Consider the following 22,048-nt stretch of genomic DNA (forward strand, 5'->3'; position numbering starts at 1 on the left):
ATACAGTGCATTTCTGCCCTTTCCTGTGACACAGGGCAGTGCTGGCTGCAAGGTGACTTGCTGCACTGCCCTATGCAAAAATCCCATAAATGAGGGCATTGTATCACAGTGCTAGGAGTGGCCACTAGCCCCCACGGCCACACCCAGTGTGTGTGATGTGTGTCATATGACGTAGAGGCCAGAGGGCACTGCACATCCATGACACCCACCCCCCTGGCTGAGGGTGACCTGTCATATTTACAGATCTCCCCCTGCCTGGCAGGACCTCCCTGCTGTGACTTGAACCCGCTCGTCAAACTATTTCTTTCAAAAGAAACAGGAGTTTGTTTTAAGGAACAAAAAGGAAAATTATCTTAATTCTCAGGGAGCTTTTCCACTGTACATGGGGAGCATTTAACATTTTTTCTGCCAGTTTCCGCCATGTGTCACGTGGCTGACATGGATAGTGAAAATGAATGCTGGGGGCTCTGCACTCAAAAGGGCGGGACAAATGTCTCTAGGAACCATTTATTTTATTGAAAGGCTTTTGTACTTTTTTGTTGCCGAATGTCTAACTTATATAAACCTTTTAGCCCTGGTTTTAATACACATCTGGTTTTTATTTAACTCAAGAGTGGCTGGGTCTGGTAATTAATTGATGCCTTTGAAGTCGGTCTTTGAAGAAAGTCCATCCCATTACACCAGAGATGGACAGAGGGCTGGCGATAGTTTTGCTTAAAACTCTCTCCACGCCATGGCAGGAGCTGCCTGGTTGAACAATCACAGTAATCTCAGCCTGCCGCGCAATTAGATAATGGCGCAAATAGGGTGGGCCGAACTCGCAGAGTTTCACTCCACAGAATTTCGCAGAGTTACATGAAAACTCTGCGAGATTATGTGGAGCTCTGCGGACCAACTAAGTTTTAGCGCCAGGTGCTCATAGTGCACTGATAAATCCGCACAAATGGTACCATGAGTTGTTTTTGCTGCAGCTCGAGTAAATTTTCTACTCCAGTGGCAGCTTTCTCACCACAAATGGTTGCGACCACCTGTGTTAGGAAAACCTTCAGGGGCCCTCCTAGCACATGAAAATCGCAATAGAGGACCCCAATTCTCGCTCGCACTTATCAACTTATCGTTGGCGAGACATGCAAGAAAAAACTTCACCATGCGGTGGTTGATGGAATTTGGCCAGAACTCCACATTGGGAAACAACCTTTACAACTCAGTCATTACATCGCACTACATTTACAAGGCAGTCATTACATCGCAACATCGTTTACAACGCATGTCACTACAATGCAGCCATTACATTGCATGTCACTACAACGCATGACACTACAATGCATGTCACTACAACGCAGGCATTATATTGCATGTCATTACAACGCATACCATTACAACGCATAGTACCCCTACACTATCCAACACTTTCCCTACTGTTGCACCCCCTGGAGTTAGAATAGTAATTTTTACCCCTATACTATCCAACACTTACCCTACTGTTGCACCCCCTGGAGTTAGAATAGTAATTTTTACCCCTATACTATCCAACACTTACCCTACTGTTGCACCCCCTGGAGTTAGATTAGTAATTTTTACCCCTATACTATCCAACACTTGCCCTACTGTTGCACCCCCTGGAGTTAGAATAGTAATTTTTACCCCTACACTATCCAACACTTACCTTAAATGCAATGTAATGGTATGTGTTGTAATGGTATGCATTGTAAAGGTATAATGCGATGTAATGGAATGGGTTGTAAATGTAGTTTTAAAAGATTTGTTGTAGTGGCATGCGATATAAATGTATGCGTTGTAAAGGTTGCAATGTAAAAACTGCGTTGTAAAGGCATGCGTTGTAAATGTATGCATTGTAACATCATACATTCCTCCGCATTGCATGCGTAACCAGGCCCGGTTCTAGCGGGTGAGCCTGGTGGGCCAGGTTCACCCAAACATGACCCTTGTCTCTCCCAGTCACTCATAAAAGCCAAGATAAAAGAGACCTCTTAAATTCCGCTTTCTCTGAATTGTGTGCCAGTCACTGTGGCGTTTCCCAGTTCCTGTTTACAGGTACCTGAGATGCGTCATTGGGTCTGGGTCTCTGTCTCGAAGGGGACCCTAACACACGCATCTCCTTTTAGAGCGGTGGCTTTGTCTCCACCCACTGGTGCGGGTACATTGGGGACATGGCGAGGGGGTACATCCTTTCCTCTCTTGGCGTCCAGTGGTTTAGATTTCCATCAGTTCTGGTTTTTTCTGCTCCAGAGCAACTTTTCCTGCTGTTTGGGGCTCCATCCTGCCGTGCCTCCTAACAGGGCCGGCCGTTGCTCCAACAGCCCCCTCGGCGGAAAGAAATGTGTCGCCCTCGCTGCTGCTGGCCAGTAAAACGAGGCAGGAGCCGCTTTTCACAGGTCAGTCCGTGGCCGGCTACATCAAGGCAGCGACTTGCCTCAGAACACACAGTTCCGCACCTCCCTCAGCTCACCTCATTCTTCCACAACCCAGCTCCCTCCCATGGGTTCCAAGTTGTTTGTTGGGGAGGGGAGGAGGGTGTTCAGGTCTGGCAGCAGGGGCTGAGAGGTAGATGGCAGTTCAAAGTAGGGGGCTGATAGGGTGCTAAAACATTGATTGCAGCGCGTTACGAATGGTTTAAAGCGCTTTAAACTGAATTACTGGAGCCGGGGTAGGCGGCGTTGCTGCTTGTAGGAGCTTTCTGCAAACTGTTCTTTTCGCCCCGCTGATGATTGGCGCCCTGGGCCAGGGCCCAGCTCGCCCAGGCAAAGGCCAGCACTGCCTGCTGCTCTGGGGGCCTCACCTTGGCTCTCCAGACCCTGTGGACAGGCATTAGGCCTCCTAAAGCCTCGGCCCTTCCTGAGCCCCGCAGCTTCTGTGAGGGAAAGTCTCAGTGTAAAGTTTAAGGCAGGTCAGTACATGTTGTGGGTGCACAGCTGTGTGTGTGTGTGGGGGGGGGGGGGTTGTGGGGCGGGCTGACACCTTCTCACTGAAAAATACAGCCCATTCGTTCACATTTCTGAGATTGTTCGAAGGCGTGGACGCGATCCGTAAATAAAACTTCATGTAAAATTGTTAATTTTCGTTTTAAGCATTCCCTTTCTGATGTTATTTACTTTACTTATCAATCAAGTCATATGTGCACCTGCGAACACATTTTAAATTGCATTTGTCTGTCTTATATTCACTATTTGAAGTATGAAAGGCGAAACAATACCGGCCTGGAACTGTTTGGACGTTGAGCTGTAGTCCATAGAGGGAGGCAGTGTCTATTTTAGAGAGATTGGATACTTTGGGGGAGGCTAGGGATGTGAGGGTGAGGATAGGACATTTACTCTGGTAAGCAGAATATAAGAGATAGATCCCAGGGTGCAGCAGGTCCATTGGCACCAGGGCCCTGTCGCCAGAGGGGCCACTGAAGCCTGATAATTGTGGTATTTCACCGTTCAAATAGGGCCCCACTTTTTCTCTTGCACTAGGGACCATGCCACACTCACTGCGCCACTGGCCGCTGCCAGAAGTGAAGTCTCTTGGAAGAGAGGCTTTTTTTATCCGAGTTTAATATTCTAGCCGAACACTGGGGCATATCAGTACACCCGGCGATAATTATCGCTCAGCGCTCTTAGCATGAGGATAATTATCGCCGGCTAGCGTGAATTTTTATCACTGAGATAGCGTGCTATTAGCAACGCTTATTTCTTCAGCGATAAAAATCCTCACGCTAACTGCCTAACGTGAGATTATCGCTGGAAACAGCGATAATCTCACGTAGTGTGGCGTTAGCTTGCTGATAGGGACTCACAAACTTAGCCATGATATCCACCTTCCATAGGATATCATGGCTAAGTCAGTCCTGAAGCAGGCGTAAGGAAAGTAGCGATAACAGGGGTTATCGCTACTTTTCTTGCCACTATGCTTCATAGCGTGGGGCTTGATGATAGGAGAAATGTCGTTTAGCGACATTTCTCCTCTCATGTTAGGTCAGGAACGCCCACTTTGCATCTCATTAGAGATGCAAAGCTGGGCGTTAGGAATCCCGACGCTAAAGCAAGGTTTCACGCATTAGCGTGGCCTTGCTAATAAGGCGATAAAATTATCGCCGCTTTTCGTACCTCATACTCATTCCTAACTTCCGGCAGAATATCTCGCATCCTTTTTATCTTCTACGATTTCAGGTGCTAGAACTGACTGCCCTACTCTTGTGGCCACCCCCAGCCTTGTATGTCTCTCTTCACCTGCCTAGACCCCCATCACGCTGTCTTCGTTCCCTTCCACATCTCCTGCTCAGCCAAGCCCATGCTCAGGCGGCCGACCCACCCTGTGCACATCTGATCCATGCAGCCCTCAAATCTCTAGCGCCCTCAAACCTCCAGCGCCCTCAAACCTCCAGAGCCCTCAAACCTCCAGTGCCCTCAAACCTCCAGAGCCCTCAAACCTCCAGCGCCCTCAAACCTCCAGAGCCCTCAAACCTCCAGGGCCCTCAAACCTCCAGAGCCCTCAAACCTCCAGAGCCCTCAAACCTCCAGCACCCTCAAACCTCCAGAGCCCTCAAACCTCCAGCGCCCTCAAACCTCCAGAGCCCTCAAACCTCCAGCGCCCTCAAACCTCCAGAGCCCTCAAAACTCCAGCGCCCCCAAACCTCCAGAGCCCTCAAACCTCGAGCGCCCTCAAACCTCCAGAGCCCTCAAACCTCCAGCGCCCTCAAACCTCCAGAGCCCTCAAACCTCCAGGGCCCTCAAACCTCCAGAACCCTCAAACCTCCAGCGCCTCCAAACCTCAAGAGCCCTCAAACCTCCAGAGCCCTCAAACCTTCAGAGCCCTCAAGCCTCCAGAGCCCTCAAACCTCCAGTGCCCTCAAACCACCAGAGCCCTCAAACCTCCAGCACCCTCAAACTTCCAGAGCCCTCAAACCTCCAGCGCCCTCAAACCTCCAGCAGCCTCAAACCTCCAGCACCCTCAAACCTCCAGAGCCCTCAAACCTCCAGAGCCCTCAAACCTCCAGCGCCCTCAAACCTCCAGAGCTGTCTAACCTCCAGAGCCCTCAAACCTCCAGCGCCCCTCAAACCTCCAGAGCCCTCAAACCTCCAGCGCCCTCAAACCTCCAGCGCCCTCAAACATCCAGAGCCCTCAAACCTCCAGCGCCCTCAAACCTCCAGCGCCCTCAAACCTCCAGCGCCCTCAAACCTCCAGAGTCCTCATCCCTTCCCCAAGTCTCACCTTGTTTCACATTATTCTTTCTTCCCCCTCTAGACACCAGAGTCTACCCACCTCTGTCCACTCTGCAGCAGTCCTGACGCTACTAAAAACACCCGGTGCCCTCTGCCCCGCTGACCACCATCTCATCTCCCTACTCCCGCTCTTCCGCCGCCTCACCATCTCATCTCCCTGCTCTTGCTCTTCCGCCGCCTCACCATCTCATCTCCCTACTCCCGCTCTTCCGCCGCCTCGCCATCTCATCTCCCTACTCCCGCTCTTCCGCCACCTCACCATCTCATCTCCCTACTCCCGCACTCCTGCCGCCTCACCAGCTCATCTCCCTACTCCCGCTCTCCCGCCGCCTCACCATCTCATCTCCCTACTCCCGCTCTCCCGCCGCCTCGCCATCTCATCTCCCTACTCCCGCTCTTCCGCCGCCTCACCATATCATCTCAATACTCCAGCTCTTCCGCCGCCTCGCCATCTCATCTCCCTACTCCCGCTCTTCCGCCGCCTCGCCATCTCATCTCCCTGCTCCCGCTCTCCCGCCGCCTCGCCATCTCATCTCCCTACTCCCGCTCTCCCGCCGCCTCGCCATCTCATCTCCCTACTCCCGCTCTTCCGCCGCCTCGCCACCTCATCTCCCTACTCCCGCTCTTCCGCCGCCTCGCCATCTCATCTCCCTACTCCCGCTCTCCCGCCGCCTCGCCATCTCATCTCCCTACTCCCGCTCTTCCGCCGCCTCGCCATCTCATCTCCCTACTCCCGCTCTTCCGCCGCCTCGCCATCTCATCTCCCTACTCCCGCTCTCGCGCAATAATCAGTCCACGCCAGGTACGTTAGCGTAAAAGGCCATTTTATTAGGACAGGGTTGGACAATCATAACCAAACATAGCACAAACCCCCCAACAATCCCCAACAACATAACTTCTCACTTACCATACTCTCCCAGACTCCAATCGCTCCATCCCCACTTCACACAGCACCTCCTCACCTATCCCCATTCGCTTCCTCACTTCTCTTCCAAACTTCTCCATCATCTCCATTCATCGTACACTGGTCTGACGCACCCCCACCTTTCACCAGTATCCCCCTCCCCGGAAGGGTGAGTATGCCCGTCATGGACTCCTCCCCCCTCCCCAATTCGCCAACCAGGGAACCCCCGGAGGGCGGTTACCTGCCCCACCCCACACAAGTGCACCTTTCGCCCTCACTCTCTCCGACACCAAATCGACTCATTCCACAAACCACTGATGAAATCCCTCAGCTCCATCATATAGTACGCGTTCCCTATGTGCGAAAGGTGCACTCCATCGTCCCTAAAAAGCAGAGGCTCTTCGAGCCGCAGTCCGGTGTGCGCCAGCACTTTGACCCCAGTGTTCTCACAGAAAACCCGCATGGCCCTATTCAGCTTCCTCCGGGCGCGTTCCACTGCTGCTGGCTTCAATGCCCCCCTCCAGATCCGTCGAGGAATGAACTCAGTCCACACAATACAGGCGCCAGCCAGATTGCGTTTCATCGCCTCCAAGTCCCGTTGCATCATATAGAGCAGTGACACCCCCGATTGCTTCACTAGGTCATTCTCCCCAAATGGATGACGAGCAAGTCCGGGCAGCCTCTCTGTGACACCTTCTTGGTCAGCCAGGGCAATAACTCTCCCCAGCGCATCCCACTCCTGCCCCACCAAAATACCTCGTGACTGCTGCTTCTCAGGCCCAGGTTACGACCGTACAACTGCCTGTCGGAATACTTGGATGCCCAATGAACAAACGAATGACCAACGATCCAGGTAACCGTCTTGGCTCCCGGACCCCACACACAACCTACAAAGAAAAAAGGCAATTAGAACACGAAATACAACAGATACGCTTCAACAGCCAACGCGCCCCATCTGCCCTACTTCCGGACATACCGCTCGCAACAGCGCGACCTCCATCTACCAATCCGCCGGATCTTGTCCCAGGACCACCCCAACCGCGCCGCCGCCGTCGCCGCGCCGATCTGGAAGGAGTGCGTCCCATACCCAGCCGGGTCCTTACCGAGGCGCCGCAATGCCATGCGCAAGACCGCCAGCAGCTGGAAGGCCGTGACCCTCTTACCGGAGGCATGACAGAAAATCTCGCCCACACTCCGGCCAACCTGTCCACAAAAACTGCCCCATTCACGCACCGGGCAAACTCCCTCCCCCCCCGACTCACACAACCACACCCATATTCCCCTTCCAGCCTGGTCCGTTTTCGACCGTCCCAGCCAGATTCCCAAACGCGTCCCATCCAAACGAACATCTTCAAACCTCAGCCCCGGTGCACCCCTACCCCCCAACAACTCCGAAACCCGGAAAGCCCCAAAAAACATCCAAGTCATGCACAACCGGAACAACGCTACCTCGGCCCTGTCGTAACAACAAACACTCAGTTCAGCCACGACATCAGCCAGCAACTCAAAGGTGATCGCTTCACGCACCGGCCCACTCCCCCGCCCCCCACACTCCCTGCCCCAACCCTTCAGCATCCGACTCAACAACTCACTCCTGGCCGGATCAAAACCCAAATAAACCATACCATAGAAAGAAATCCCCGCCAATCTCCCCGCAATCGTCACCTGCGACAAACCCTTGTCCATGCAATGCAACACATAACGCATCACCCCCTCCTCACACTCCCTCTGAGACATACGCCAAGCATCCCGCGACCACCCCAGGAACGCACCCAATTCCACCCAAGCCAACCGATACGCCCGCCTCGTGGACTCAGCAATAGACTTCTCCACCAGAGTCACCACTCTCACTCCCCCCAGCTCCAGATACCCTCCGGCACCTTGGTCTTGACAACCTCTGCTCCGGGCGCCAACCTTCGGAAACGCTGCCACTGCGAACGAGACAATGCATCCGCAATGTCATTGCTAGCGCCCGGCACATGCTTCGCGCGAAACAGCACATTAAGACGCAAGCACAGCAGCATGAAACTTCGCAGCAAGCGCAGCACCCGCAGGTCCCTTGCCCTCTGACGATTCACCAGGTCAACCACTGTTTGGTTATCCACATGGAAAAGCACAGACCTGTTCTGGAATTCCTGTCCCCACACCTGCAGAGCCACCACCAGTGGAAAGAACTCCAAAAACGCAATACTCCTGCCCTGCGACAACCAGTGCGCCGGCCACTGCTCCGCACACCACCTTCCGTCCCAGAACACTCCAAAACCGCGAGCCCCCGCCGCATCCGAAAAGATCTGCACCTGCCACACCATGTTGTCATCCGCAAAATCCAGAGAAACCCCGTTGAAGTCGCTCAAGAACCCTCGCCTGACCCGCAGATCCGCCCGGACTCCCATGGAAATCCTCACCCTGTGGTGGGGCAGCACCGCCCCCGACATAGCCAACCCCAGGCGCCTGCAAAAAGTCCTGCCAGCCCGCACCACTCGGCACGCAAAATTCAGCAAACCCAACAACCGCTGGACGGACCTCAAATCAATATTGCTCTGCAACACCACCTGGCCCAAAAATTCCTGCATCTCCTCCGCCTTCTGCCGGGGCAGGCGTGCCACCCACGCGACGGAGTCCAATTCGATCCCCAAGAAAGCCAGACAACTGCTCGGCCCGGCCGTCTTCTCCGGCGCCAACGGGACCCCAAACTCCCCCGCCATCCTCTGAAACTGCCACAACGCCTCCCCGCACTCCCCCGACTGTCCGCGCCCGACGAACAAGAAATCATCCAGATAGTGGGACACCAGCCGGTGCCCCGCCCTGTCAGTGAAGGCCCATTGCAGGAAAGAACTGAAAGTCTCGAACAACGCACAAGACACCGCACAACTCATGGGCAAAACCTTATCCACAAAGATCGCCCCCCCAAACTGCATCCCCAACAGAGAAAAATCAGCCGGGTGAATGGGCAGAAGGCGAAACGCTGACTTGATGTCACACTTAGCCAGTTCCGCCCCCCGCCCACACACCCTCACCAGCGCGATCGCATCATCCACCGACGCATACAGCACCCGAGAATCCTCCTCCGCGATGAAATCATTCACCGACGACCCCTCGGGCCACGACAAGTGGTGGATCAAGCTAAATTCCCCTGGTTCCTTTTTTGGCACCACCCCCAAAGGGGATATGATGAGCTCCGGCAACGGCCACGTGTCAAACGGGCCGGCGATCCTGCCCTCCAGAACCTCCTTCCGCAATTTCGCCTCAACCACCCCAGGCAAATCCTTCGCCGACCTCAAATTCTCCGCCCATCTGCACTCCCGCGGTCCCTGGTACCCCACCCGAAACCCCTCCGTGAACCCCCAAAACAGCTTCAAAACCGCCTCCCGATCAGGATAGCGGGAGAGCCACGGGCCCATGGCCTCCACACTAACCGGTGTAGGAGCCCTTTGGCCCAGCCTGCCCTCTGCCCTTGGTAACCCGCCACTGCTCGGAGGGAGTGGCCAGGGTAAAACATGTCGTGACCGGGTGCCGCCCACCACACTTAGAACACTCGTGCTTGAACTTGCACGGGTGGCGGGTACAGAAACCCTTGTTAAAATTCCAGCAGGCCCCTGTGGTGGCTCCCCCGCTCTTGGCCGGCTGACCTGTTGCGCCTGCAGCGGCAGCCTGCCCGCCCGCTCCCCCGGTTCCACTAGATCCACCTCCCGCCCCTGTCGAGGCGGGACGGGACTGAAAAGGCCGATACGACACCGGGAGCCCGCTAGCCGTGTGCGTGGACGCGGAGGACTGCGTCGAAGACATCCACTGGACCCACAACTCCTGATCTACCTCACCCCAGGGCTTGTCAGGGTTTACGCTGATCCGCGCCCGAAACTCCTCATCGTAACTGAGCCACGCGAAACCCCCAAAGTGCATCTGCGCCTTGCGGATGATATCCATATATTTGAACAACGCAATCGCCCTATCCTGATGTTTCTCACAATAGATGCTCGCGTAAATCAAAAAGGCCGACGTCCAATTCTCCATATTCACAGGCACCCGCGGCCGCCTCGTCAACTCCCACTCCTCTTCCTTAGACCCTTCCTTGGCCTGTATCTCCCGGTGCAACAGCTTGAATACATCCACATACTCATGCTTCCAGATCCTCGCCCTCGTTTTCTCCGACAAGTGCGACCCCAAAGGCATCGCCAGGCCCATATAGGGCAACTTCTTCTTATGTTGCTCCCCCCCTCATCCTTCCCCTCTTTCTCCCCCTCTTTGTCCGTCTGCACACCGGCCCCCACGAGCCTCTTCCCTTCCCCCTCCAGCGCCGCCGTCTTAGCCGGAACCGTTGGCTTCGCAGCCTCTCCCTCCACCCTCACCGACCCATCCCCAACCCCCACAGACCTGCAGGACCTCCTACGCCCCTTTCTGTCTCCCCCATCCCACACCCCCCACCACGCTCCCTCACCTGTTAGAGTGCGTGGCACCACCTGGGCCCGTCCGCCGGGAGTCGGGGCTTTCGTCTTCACCACTGGCGTCGTGCTGCAGCTGGCTTTTTGCGCCTGTAACACACCAAACCTCCGCGTTGCCTCCAGCCCCCGCTCATCTCGCACTTCACCTTCTTCCAGCTCCTCACTGTCCGACTCGTAATCCAACTCCTCATCCACGTCAACCGCACCAGACTCCATCCGCACCTCACGCATCACTCGTTTCACACCTTTGCCTTCCTCGCCCTGCACAAACTCATACTCCGGCGCCGATGATGCCCGCTCCCTTGATGGAGGGCAGGCCGCCGCGGACCCCCCTGCTGCTTCGCCCCGGCGTCTGGAGGCCGTCATGCGCCCCGCCGGCCCACCCTGGCCTCTGCCAGCAAACTGCGCTGGCTTGGATCCCCCCCCCCCCCCAGGACCGGCATAGTCCGAGGGGGCCCCAGCGCCACCAGGTCTCTGAGACGTCAAGTCAGTCCCTGCCTCATCCACCCAGATCCACCGCCCGCGTCCCGCCGCCGGCCCGGCACCCCCACCGCGCTCCGCATTCCGGTCCACCGCCCGCGCCCCCCCCGGGAGCCCCCCATCCCTGGCCGCGCACATCTCCTCCCACCGCCGCTCCGTCTCCTCAATCAATCTGCGCTGTTCCCGAATGCGCTCCTCCAGAGACATCCCATCCCAACGGTCCTCCCACCGGACACCGCCCCTGCCCGCCGCCTGCGCCCCGCCACCGCGCCCCGCACCCCCAGAGTCACCTGGCGCCGCCCGACCCCCCCCGGGGCCCCCGCCGCCTTCGCCGGGCCTTTGCCCTTGCCCCCCCGACCCCCAGCCTTCCCCTTACCCCCACCCGAGCCACCCGGGGGCAGTTCCCCTTCCCCCCCTCCCTCCCCCCAGCCGACTCACTCCCAGATAGGTACAGGGAAAAATCCTCCCCCACCGGCCCCTCCAAATCCTCATCCAGCTCACTGTCGTCACTGTAGACCACCAGGCCCGCCCCACTCCCCTGCCCAGTCGCCACTGACCCCCCCCGGGCCCTCCGACCCCCCGCCAGGGCCGCCCCCGCGGACCCTCCCGCCGCAACCGAGCCTGCGCCAGCGACCCCCCCGCGCCCATCCCCCCCACCACCCCCCCCTGACCCCAGCGCAGGGAGGCTCAGACGCCTATCCCCCAGCTTGTCCCCTGAGCCCCCCCTCCTGGCCCCCCCCCACGCCGACGCCTCAAGCCTCTTAGGAGGAGGTTCCTCCTGACATGCAGCCACTGCCGCCGCCACCCCCGCCGATGCCGCTCGTGGTGTCCAGGCCAAGCCCACCCATGCCTGTTCCAAAACCACCGGCCTCAACAGATCAGCCCTCCCCGCGCGCCCAAGGAGCTGCAGCGCTGCGCGCACCGCGGCGTCATCAGGCACCTGACCCCCCTTTACCTCCATAGCTTCAGGACCGCCTCCGCCGACGCCCGCTCCACCTCCGCCGATACCGCACCGCACCTGGGCCGCCACACGTCGCCTGACGAGGCCGCCACGCGTCCGCTGCTCCGCTCCCGCAGCCCGCCGCCAACCGCCACTCAAAACGCTGACAATCGGGGCCCCCGCTCACGGGACAAACAGGCCCAACAAACCGCCGCTCCGCGTCGCGTACCTCGTAGAGGCCCGTCTTCCAAATCGCCCACCCCAAAGCTCGCCTAACTGTTCCCTGAGGCGCTGGGGAAGGAAGAGGAAGGACTTCCTCTCCCAGCCCCTTTAACCTCTCGCTGCTGACCCCACCCCTAATCCCACCCCTTCCTCCCCTGTCCTTTCCCTTGTGCGAAATCCCCGGGGGAAGACTAGTCCGTTGACCTTTCTTTCCCCGGGGGCCGCATTCCGCCGCCTCACCATCTCATCTCCCTACTCCCGCTCTTCCGCCGCCTCACCATCTCATCTCCCTACTCCCGCTCTCCTGCCGCCGCACCATCTCATCTCCCTATTCCCGCTCTCCCGCCGCCTCACCATCCCATCTCCCTACTCCCGCTCTTCCGCCGCCTCACCATCTCATCTCCCTACTCCCGCTCTCCTGCCGCCTCACCATCTCATTTCCCTACTCCCGCTCTCCCGCCGCCTCACCATCTCATCTCCCTACTCCCGCTCTTCCGCCGCCTCACCATCTCATCTCCCTACTCCCGCTCTCGCGCCGCCTCACCATCTCATCTCCCTACTCCCGCTCTCCCGCCGCCTCACCATCTCATCTCCCTACTCCCGCTCTTCCGCCGCCTCACCATCTCATCTCCCTACTCCCGCCTCACCATCTCATCTCCCACTCCTGCTCTCCCGCCGCCTCACCATCTGTTCTCCCTACTCCCGCTCTTCCGCCGCCTTACCATCTCATCTCCCTACTCCCGCTCTTACGCCGCCTCACCATCTATCCATTGCTCGCAGGCCTCTGGGAAATTTGTGTTCAGTTTGCGAAATTCCCGAAATTTGAAAATCGAGCATGATGGTAAATTTGTCAAATGTTATAAATATTGTGGCCACAAACTTTAGAGCACTTTTGCCTGAAACTTGTTTGAGTCGGAAACGTCTTCCAAGAGCAGAAAAGTTCATTTTATCTTCATTGGCTTCTCCATACCAGTGTCTTGCTTGACTTTTGGATGTGAGGTCTGCCCTCAGGTTCTATTCTCTCACAAGAGACTACACATTAATTTAGTGAAATTTCATTAAATTGTGTGTATTTTTAGTGAAATATCAGTACATTTTGCACAGGCAGACTCATAACTCCCCTAATCCTCTCTGGTCTGATTTTTTTGTGCTCCACAATCTACCTTAACTATCCTCTCCCATGTGTCTAAATACACAAGCTCCTGACATCACCTATAACATAACCACGTGGCAACAGAATCACCTATAACCTCCTGACATCACAATTACTATTACATAGCCTCTTGACATCACGATCACCTACTACATAACCTCTTGACATCACAATTGTATACTAGTATATACCCTCTTTACATCACAATTACATAACCACTTGATATCACAATCATCTATTACATACCCTGTTGACGTCACAAACACCTCTTACATAACCTGTTGCCATCACAATCCCCTGGTAGATGACCCCTTGGCGCTCTGCTCGGTTCTCCCGCCTCTGGCTCGCCCTGCTTCCTTGGACACCGCTGGTCGCTCCGCCCACTGCCTGCACTGTCTCACCTTGGCCACAAGGACCTGGCACGCGGCTGTTGTCCACCCTCTCTGGTTGTTGCTTCTCAGTGTCCTCCTGCTCCCCTCCCTCTCTTCCCTACCAGTCAGGGTCCCACAAGGCTCTGTCAAGGGCCCTCTCTTGTTCCCAGTGTATACATCACCCTCGGACAGAGCACCGCTTCCTGTTGGTTCTCACATCACCTCTCTGCAGCCAAGACCCACACCTGTCTCCTTTCCAAAGTTCACGCCTCACGTTGTTCTACTGATCTCTAGAGATGTCTCTCTCATCTTCCATTAGATGATTTCCCGATCACTTATGGTAAAATCTATCAAAATGGAAGCAATCTTTTGATCTGCCACCTCTTTCACTCCATTTCCAGCCCCCCCTTGAACCCTTTTCAGTTCCCGCAGATACCTTATATCCTCAGCCACCGCCTGAAACCTCAAAGTAAAGGTGAGCACATCTTTGAGTATGGAGACATTCAGAACACATTTAGCGACCTCAGCCAGACTTCACATCCATAACAAGCGTCCATTACTATCGATAATGGCATTACTCCTAGTCTTACTTCCTCGCCTTCCTTCAGCACAAGTGAGGCCCCGCCTCCCACCCAGACCTACCCCAAGCCCATAAAAACTCTCCCCGTACCCACCTCCACCTGTACGTAAACAAGCCGAGCTCGCACTCAGATGTACCGCACCAGGAGGGAAGGAGGGTCCTTGAAGGAAGGCGAGGGAGTAAGACTTGGAGTAATGCCATTATCGATAGTAATGGACGCATTACCTCCCGTCCCTCCCTCGTCTTCCTTCAGCACAAGTGAGGACACAGCAAGCAGAAGAAAACATAGACGGACAACTGAGTGACGAAGAACACCAAAAATGAATAACGTGCCCCCAAACACAGCAGATCAACATCCCTGGTCCCTCATAGAGGACAAGACCCTGCGGCCCTGAACATTATCCAATCGCTCCAGACTAGCAATCCGATAGTGACGGACAAAGGTAGAGGGAGAAGACCAGGTCGCAGCCCTGCAGATCTCCAGCACAGAGGCACCCTGCAACTCAGCCACTGTAGCCGCCATACTGCGAGTGGAAAACCCTGAGCCCCCACAGGAAGATCCGCCCCTTTAAGATGGTAAGCCATCAAGACGGTAGCAGGACCAAAGTTAACAAACAAAGTGCCCCCCTTCCGGAAGGACTCCACAACCTGCAGGGACCACAGCAAAGCACGCCACACATCTGGACAGTGCAAATGAGATTCCTCAGCCGAGGACGGAGCCGGACAGAATTCAGGCAAAATCATCTCCAAACTGAGATGAAACGCTGAATTGACCTTAGGGACAAAGGACGGAATAGGTACCACCCAATCCGAAAAGATCTTGCAGAAAGGAAATTTACAAGACAAAGCCCCCAACTCACGCAAGTGGCACGCCGAGGTGATGGCCACCAAAAACAAGTCTTAAAAGTCAAGAGTCTCAGCTCAAGGGGGTCACAGGGAGGACCGGACAGGACATCCAACACCAGCTGTAAATTCCACGAAGGGAAGGACCTGACAGGGCGGGGAAACAAATTCAACAGACCCTGAAGAAAACCAGGCATCAGACCCCGTCATCCCGCAAATTACGCCATGAGCCCATAAAAGCCTGAATAGCCGCCCGCTGCACCCGCAGAGAAGCCACCGACAACCCCAGATGAGCTCCATCCTGAAGGAACTGCATCACCACAAATAGGTCAGCAACCGTGGGATCAAAATCTTTAGCAGCACACCAGGCTGAAAAGGCCCGCCAATGCCTAGCATAGGATATCAGAGTGGAGGACCTACAGGAAGCCTGTAAAGTAACCGCCAAATGGTCAGGAACCCCAAACACAGCTAAGCCCTGCCGCTGAACCGCCAGACCGTCAGGTGTAACCTCCGCACAGAGCTCAGAGGAAGGGCCGGAAACTCCAAAGGGGACGGAACCACCGGAAGGACCCACTCCCTGTCGCAACACAAACCGGTCAGGAGAGGAAACCAATTCGCCTGAGGCCAACAGGGCGCAACCAACAACACCTGAGCACAGTCCCTCCGGAACCGCACCAGAAAGGCCCGGAGCAGAGGAAAGGGGGGGAAGGTATACAGAAGACCCCGAGGCCAAGGAGAGGTCAAGCCGTTAACCCCCAGAGCCCCGGGACACCGGCCCAGAGAACAGAACAGGGCCACCTTGGCATTCCCCGGGTACGCAAACAGGTCCACCACTGGGAGGCCCCAATGACCGACCAACTGGCTGAACACACTGGAAGGAGAGAGAAATCCCGGGACAAAGGAATGTCCCTTCTCAACAGATCCGCCCGCATATTGTCCATCCCCGAATGTAGAGCGCAGAAAGACCCAGCACCCAGACCTGAGCCTTCAGAAACATGTCGCTGGCAATCAAGTTCAAGGACCTGACCTGGTCCCCTCCTGATGGCTGACATAGGACTTCGCCTCCAGATTGTCCGTCTGAAACAACACCCAATGGCCCTGCAGAGAGTCCTGAAAGTGCACCAGGACAAGCCCAATCGCCCTCAACTCCCGTCCGTTGGAGGATCTCTGGGAGTCCAGCAGGGACCAGCACCCCTGAACCTGATCCAACCCCAGCCAAGCACCCCACCCGGACTGGCTGGCGTCCGTAGTCACCACAAGCGGACCCCTGCCAGAAGGTGACGCCAGCAGAGACACCAGGAGCGCTCCCCCCGGATCCATCCCGTCATGTGTAGCGGGGACAACAGACTCTGAGATCCCGGAGACCAACTCAACAGGATCCAGTTGGCCAGGCGAGAAGGCAAAAACGAGCCCAGGGAACCAGAAACTAGGCCTGGGCCAAAATTCCGTTCCGTTCGCGGAAATTGCGATATTTTGGCATTTTCGGGTTCCGCGGAAAGCGCGAAAATGTCAAAATTTCCGCATTCCGCAGCTTAGCTTAGCTTCGCGCTGTAAAAAAATACATTCTCGCGTTTGCGCGATCGCCTTACCTGAAAGCCCGCGTTCGCCGACAAGTTTTCTTGACCCGGTCGCGTTCTCCACGAGATGTTGGATTTTGGTAGCCATTTTGCGCTGTCTCGCGACAGTTCGCGGCCGCATTAACGTCATTTGTCACGCGATCACGTAATTTGTCGCGCGATCACGTCTTTCTTCTCGCGATCATGCACCGCGCGAGTATGAGAAGATTGAGATCTCGAACATGTCATTCTACATCGCGAGCTAGAGGATGAGGACGCGGGCACGTGTAATCGAACGCGAACAGGAGAAAGAGACCCCGAACACGTCAAATCCAACGCGACAGGGACAAAGAAGAGAACGCGATCATGTCGTTTTCGACACGCCGGCGGAAGTAATGTGAAGCTCGAGAACTCAACAACGTAAAATTTACAATTTGGAGAGGAATATCGGCTCGAGCAGCATGAAACCATCTGCAAATGCTGATTTTGGATGAAAAGAACTCCTTACATTGACATTTGGCTTTCCTTTTTTGTGCAAGGAGTCATTTTTTTAAAAGGTGGAGAGAGGGAGGAAGTGACACAGAATCTCCAACTTCCTGTTCCTGTCCAGCAGGCTCCTCCCAGTGCTTTGTCCATCTCCTGCTCATTCTGCCTTTGGATTTGGAGCTGGAAAGATCACTCTTTTTGTCTGCTGCATCATTGCAATTGGATTTCAGGATTTTTGGAATAGGATATTTTACAAGTAAGTGGTTGTTATGTTTGTTTGATTGTGGGCATTGCAGTTGTTGGAACTACAATTTATTTTTGATAATTAATTATCATCATTCCTTTTTTTATTTTTTTTATTTTGTGGGTAGTAGTAGTAGGCCCGAGCTAGCCATGGGCATGGCCTCATGGGTGTGTGTGTGCATGATGAAGCAACTGTTCCTTTTGTTGTTTTTTGAATGTATTTCATTTTCAAACACATTTAGGGCATGGATGGCATTGGATTGAGTTGGGGAAGTGTGTTTTTGGGGGTGGCCTTTGTGATGTTGTTGGGCCTGGCCATGTGGCTGGTGGCCATTTTGAAGCCTAGGCCTGCAAGCTTGCCTGGCCTTGTCTGCCAACAGGCCTGCTTTTTCATCCACTAGGATCAGAGCAGGTAGCCACAGCTTTATTAATCAAGTGTTGTCTGTGTGATCTGCTGAATTTAGACATCATTTAGGGCATGGATGGCATTGCATTGAGTTGGGGAAATGTGTTTTTTGGGGGTTGCCTTTGTGATGTTGTTGGGCCTGGCCATGTGGCTGGTGGCCATTTTGAGGCCTAGGCCTGCAAGCTTGCCTGGCCTTGTCTGCCAACAGGCCTGCTTTTTCATCCACTAGGATCAGAGCAGGTAGCCACAGCTTTATTAATCACATGTTTTCTGTGTGATCTGCTGAATGTAGACATCATTTAGGGCATGGATGGCATTGGATTGAGTTGGGGGAAGTGTGTTTTTTGGGGGTTGCCTTTGTGATGTTGTTGGGCCTGGCCATGTGGCTGGTGGCCATTTTGAGGCCTAGGCCTGCAAGCTTGCCTGGCCTTGTCTGCCAACAGGCCTGCTTTTTCATCCACTAGGATCAGAGCAGGTAGCCACAGCTTTATTAATCAAGTGTTTTCTGTGTGATCTGCTGAATTTAGACATTATTTAGGGCATGGATGGCATTGGATTGAGTTGGGGAAGTGTGTTTTTGGGGGTGGCCTTTGTGATGTTGTTGGTGGGCCTGGCCATGTGGCTGGTGGCCATTTTGAGGCCTAGGCCTGCAAGCTTGCCTGACCTTGTCTGCCAACAGGCCTGTTTTGTCATCCACTAGGATCAGAGCAGGTAGCCACAGCTTTATTAATCAAGTGTTTTCTGTGTGATCTGCTGAATTTAGACATCATTTAGGGCATGGATGGCATTGCATTGAGTTGGGGAAGTGTGTTTTTTGGGGGTTGCCTTTGTGATGTTGTTGGGCCTGGCCATGTGGCTGGTGGCCATTTTGAGGCCTAGGCCTGCAAGCTCGCCTGGCCTTGCCTGCCAACAGGCCTGCTTTTTCATCCACTAGGATCAGAGCAGGTAGCCACAGCTTTATTAATCAAGTGTTTTCTGTGTGATCTGCTGAATTTAGACATCATTTAGGGCATGGATGGCATTGGATTGAGTTGGGGAAGTGTGTTTTTTGGGGGTGGCCTTTGTGATGTTGTTGGGCCTGGCCATGTGGCTGGTGGCCATTTTGAGGCCTAGGCCTGCAAGCTTGCCTGGCCTTGTCTGCCAACAGGCCTGCTTTTTCATCCACTAGGATCAGAGCAGGTAGCCACAGCTTTATTAATCAAGTGTTTTCTGTGTGATCTGCTGAATTTAGACATCATTTAGGGCATGGATGGCATTGCATTGAGTTGGGGAAGTGTGTTTTTTGGGATGGCCTGTCTGATGTTGGTTGTCTTAAATACATGCTTTTGTTGTATGTGTCTGGTGTGTTGGTGTGCAATGCATGCACCCTGCAGAGCTTTTTGGGGCCTGTGAATGTTCGTATTTCCATTTTGTTGCATTAAAAAGGCAGAGCAGTGTGCTTCAGCATGCATCCTTTACCTGGCTTTTATAGGCCTTTTGTCAGCTCCTGGTGGTTCCCAGGCCCCCGGCTTGTTTGTGATTTGTGTGTGTCCATGTGGGTGGTGGCCTTTTTTGGTGTTTGGACTGTGAGTTATTAGTGTCCTGCTTTTGCCATAGGCCTGCATGGTTTTCCTATTGGCTCTTTGGCTTACTGCTTCCATCCATCCACCCCCTTTGCCAGCAGCAGCTCCATGGATGCTGAGATGCTCAAATAATGCAATGGTCCACCCCACTTCCATTAAATTTTTATTTTGTTGTTTATTATTAACTTTCCTATCCTTCCTGAGAGTGTAGTGTGTGGCTGTACACAGTACTAGTAGTATAACATAGCCCTAGTTAAAAAAAAAAGTCATAAATGGCTAGACTATCTTTTGTTTGCACTAGTACAGTACTAAGTAACTGAACCACAACAACAAATGCAACATTTCACTGATGTTCTTCTCCTGGCTTATTTGCTTTTAGGTGCACAAAAGACAGAGTAGGAGGTGTCATCAGCATCACCCGGCTACCCGTTGTACTGCCAGCCAGACAGAAGTCCTGCTGCGCATCACGTCCACGTGAGACCAGAACTTGTTGTGCATCTGCATCCTGCCTGACATCTGAAGAAGATGGCCCCAAAGAAAGGTACCAGGTCCAGTACCAAGAAAGTTGCCGGTGAGAAGAAGGAACAGAAAAAGCAAGTGCCATTAACCACGACTGGTGGTGTGCCGGCCAATGTTTTTTTTGGCACCAAAGCGTTGTCCGGGAACGAAGCTGGGAGCAGCACAGCGGTCCAACCCCACCAATCTAGGCCCAAGGGCTTTAGTGTCGCAGAGGTAGCCAGTCTACTAACGAGCAGCGATGTTGAAGAAATGTCATTACCGCAAAGTAGTACACAATCAAGTTCAACGCAGGCGCAAACTCAGCAGATCAGTGTGCAGCCGCCGCAACAAGAACAGCAGCAGCCGCCGCAACAAGAACAGCAGCAGCCGCCGCAACAAGAACAGCAGCAGCCGCCGCAACAAGAACAGCAGCAGCCGCCGCAACAAGAACAGCAGCAGCAGCCGCTGCAACAAGAACAGCAGCAGCTGCTGCAACAAGAACAGCAGCAGCCGCTGCAACAAGAACAGCAGCAGCCGCCGCAACAAGAACAGCAGCAGCCGCCGCAACAAGAACAGCAGCAGCAGCCGCTGCAACAAGAACAGCAGCAGCAGCCGCTGCAACAAGAACAGCAGCAGCAGCCGCTGCAACAAGAACAGCAGCAGCAGCCGCCGCAACAAGGACAGCAGCAGCCGCCGCAACAAGAACAGCAGCAGCCGCCACAGCAAGAACAGCAGCAGCCGCCGCAACAAGAACAGCAGCAGCCGCCGCAACAGCCCACCATAGTAGTTGTTGCTCCTGACGTAGGGGCATTTCAGGAAATCGAGCTTCCTGCAGACAAAGTGGAGCAAAGTCAAACCACTGTTTCAGAAGATCTATTGTCTTCCAGACCACCAGCAAGGAAAAGGAGGCTTAGTCCATCATCTTCTTCTTCAAGCCCCGCTTCTGATGATCGTGATGACACTTGGGTCCCACCAGCTCGGTCTGAGAGTGATATACGCCACAAGACAATGCTTCTGAAAAGGAAGGTCCCAGAAAAACTTAGAGTTATGGAGGTAGATGTAGAAGAGGGGGGTGATGATGTTGATGAAGAGGAGCCAGTCATCACGCACATTACTCCCGCCCCAAAGGGATTGGAGACCAACATTCTCACCCTATCCAGAAAGGCTGCTACTGAGCGGGATGTAGCACGGATCTCACCAACACAGGTTACACCACCACTACCTCCAGCTGCCATATTTTCCAAGGCCCGGCAGGGACCTACATCCAGCTCAACCATCTCAGTAGGAAGTGGTAGTAAAAGTCACAGTGTAGGTGGACAGGGTCACATATTTTCAAGCACCCCCTCAAGTTCATCTGGTGTTGAAAGTGGCACATCCAGCAGTGCCAGAAAGTTCTCCTCCCCAGTTTGGGACTTCTTTTCTGTTAGCGCCAAGGAGGAGAACGTTGCTATATGTTCAATTTGTCGGCAATGTGTTCGGCGTGGTAAGCTTGGTACAAACTATGGTACCGGAGGACAAGCAAGTCATCTCAGAATACACCACACTATCGTGTGGGAGGATCACCTACTTAAGTTAAAAGAAAGTAGGAAAACTAAACCCATTGAAGTTGGTCAGGATTCAGAATCAGGGAGCGATATTATTGTGGTGGCAGGTGAAGAACAGGGAGGTATTTCTAGCCCTGTCTCCAGTAGTGCAGTCACTGCAGTGGTAACGCCCACATCCTCCTCAGTAACATCAGAGTGGCACCGCAGTAAGAGCCATACTCAGAGTGTGGGTGAGACACCAAGGCGACCGGCGAGTACCTCAATGAGACAATCTGTGTCGTTGAGCCTTAGTGGGTTAATGAAAACAGCACCACTAAGGAAATTAAGCCAGCCTACCATTGAGAGCATGTTTAGGTTGGAGGGGCAGTTCCAACGCAACCACCCAACGGCACGATTGTACAATGCGAAGCTGGCTAAAATGTTAGCGCTGGACCTTCTTCCTTTTTAGGTCTCGGCTAGCGATGGCTGCGCTTGCGCAGTCTCGCTCGCGAGACATAATGACTTGGGAGAAGAGGGGCTTGAACCCGCCCCTCTTCTTCCCTGTTCTCCATTGGCTGGCCTAGTAAATGCTGGCCAGCCATTGGAGAAGAGGTCCC

The sequence above is a fragment of the Triturus cristatus genome, chromosome 10 (genome assembly GCF_964204655.1).
Source record: "Triturus cristatus chromosome 10, aTriCri1.1, whole genome shotgun sequence".
Lineage (NCBI taxonomy): Eukaryota > Metazoa > Chordata > Amphibia > Caudata > Salamandridae > Triturus > Triturus cristatus.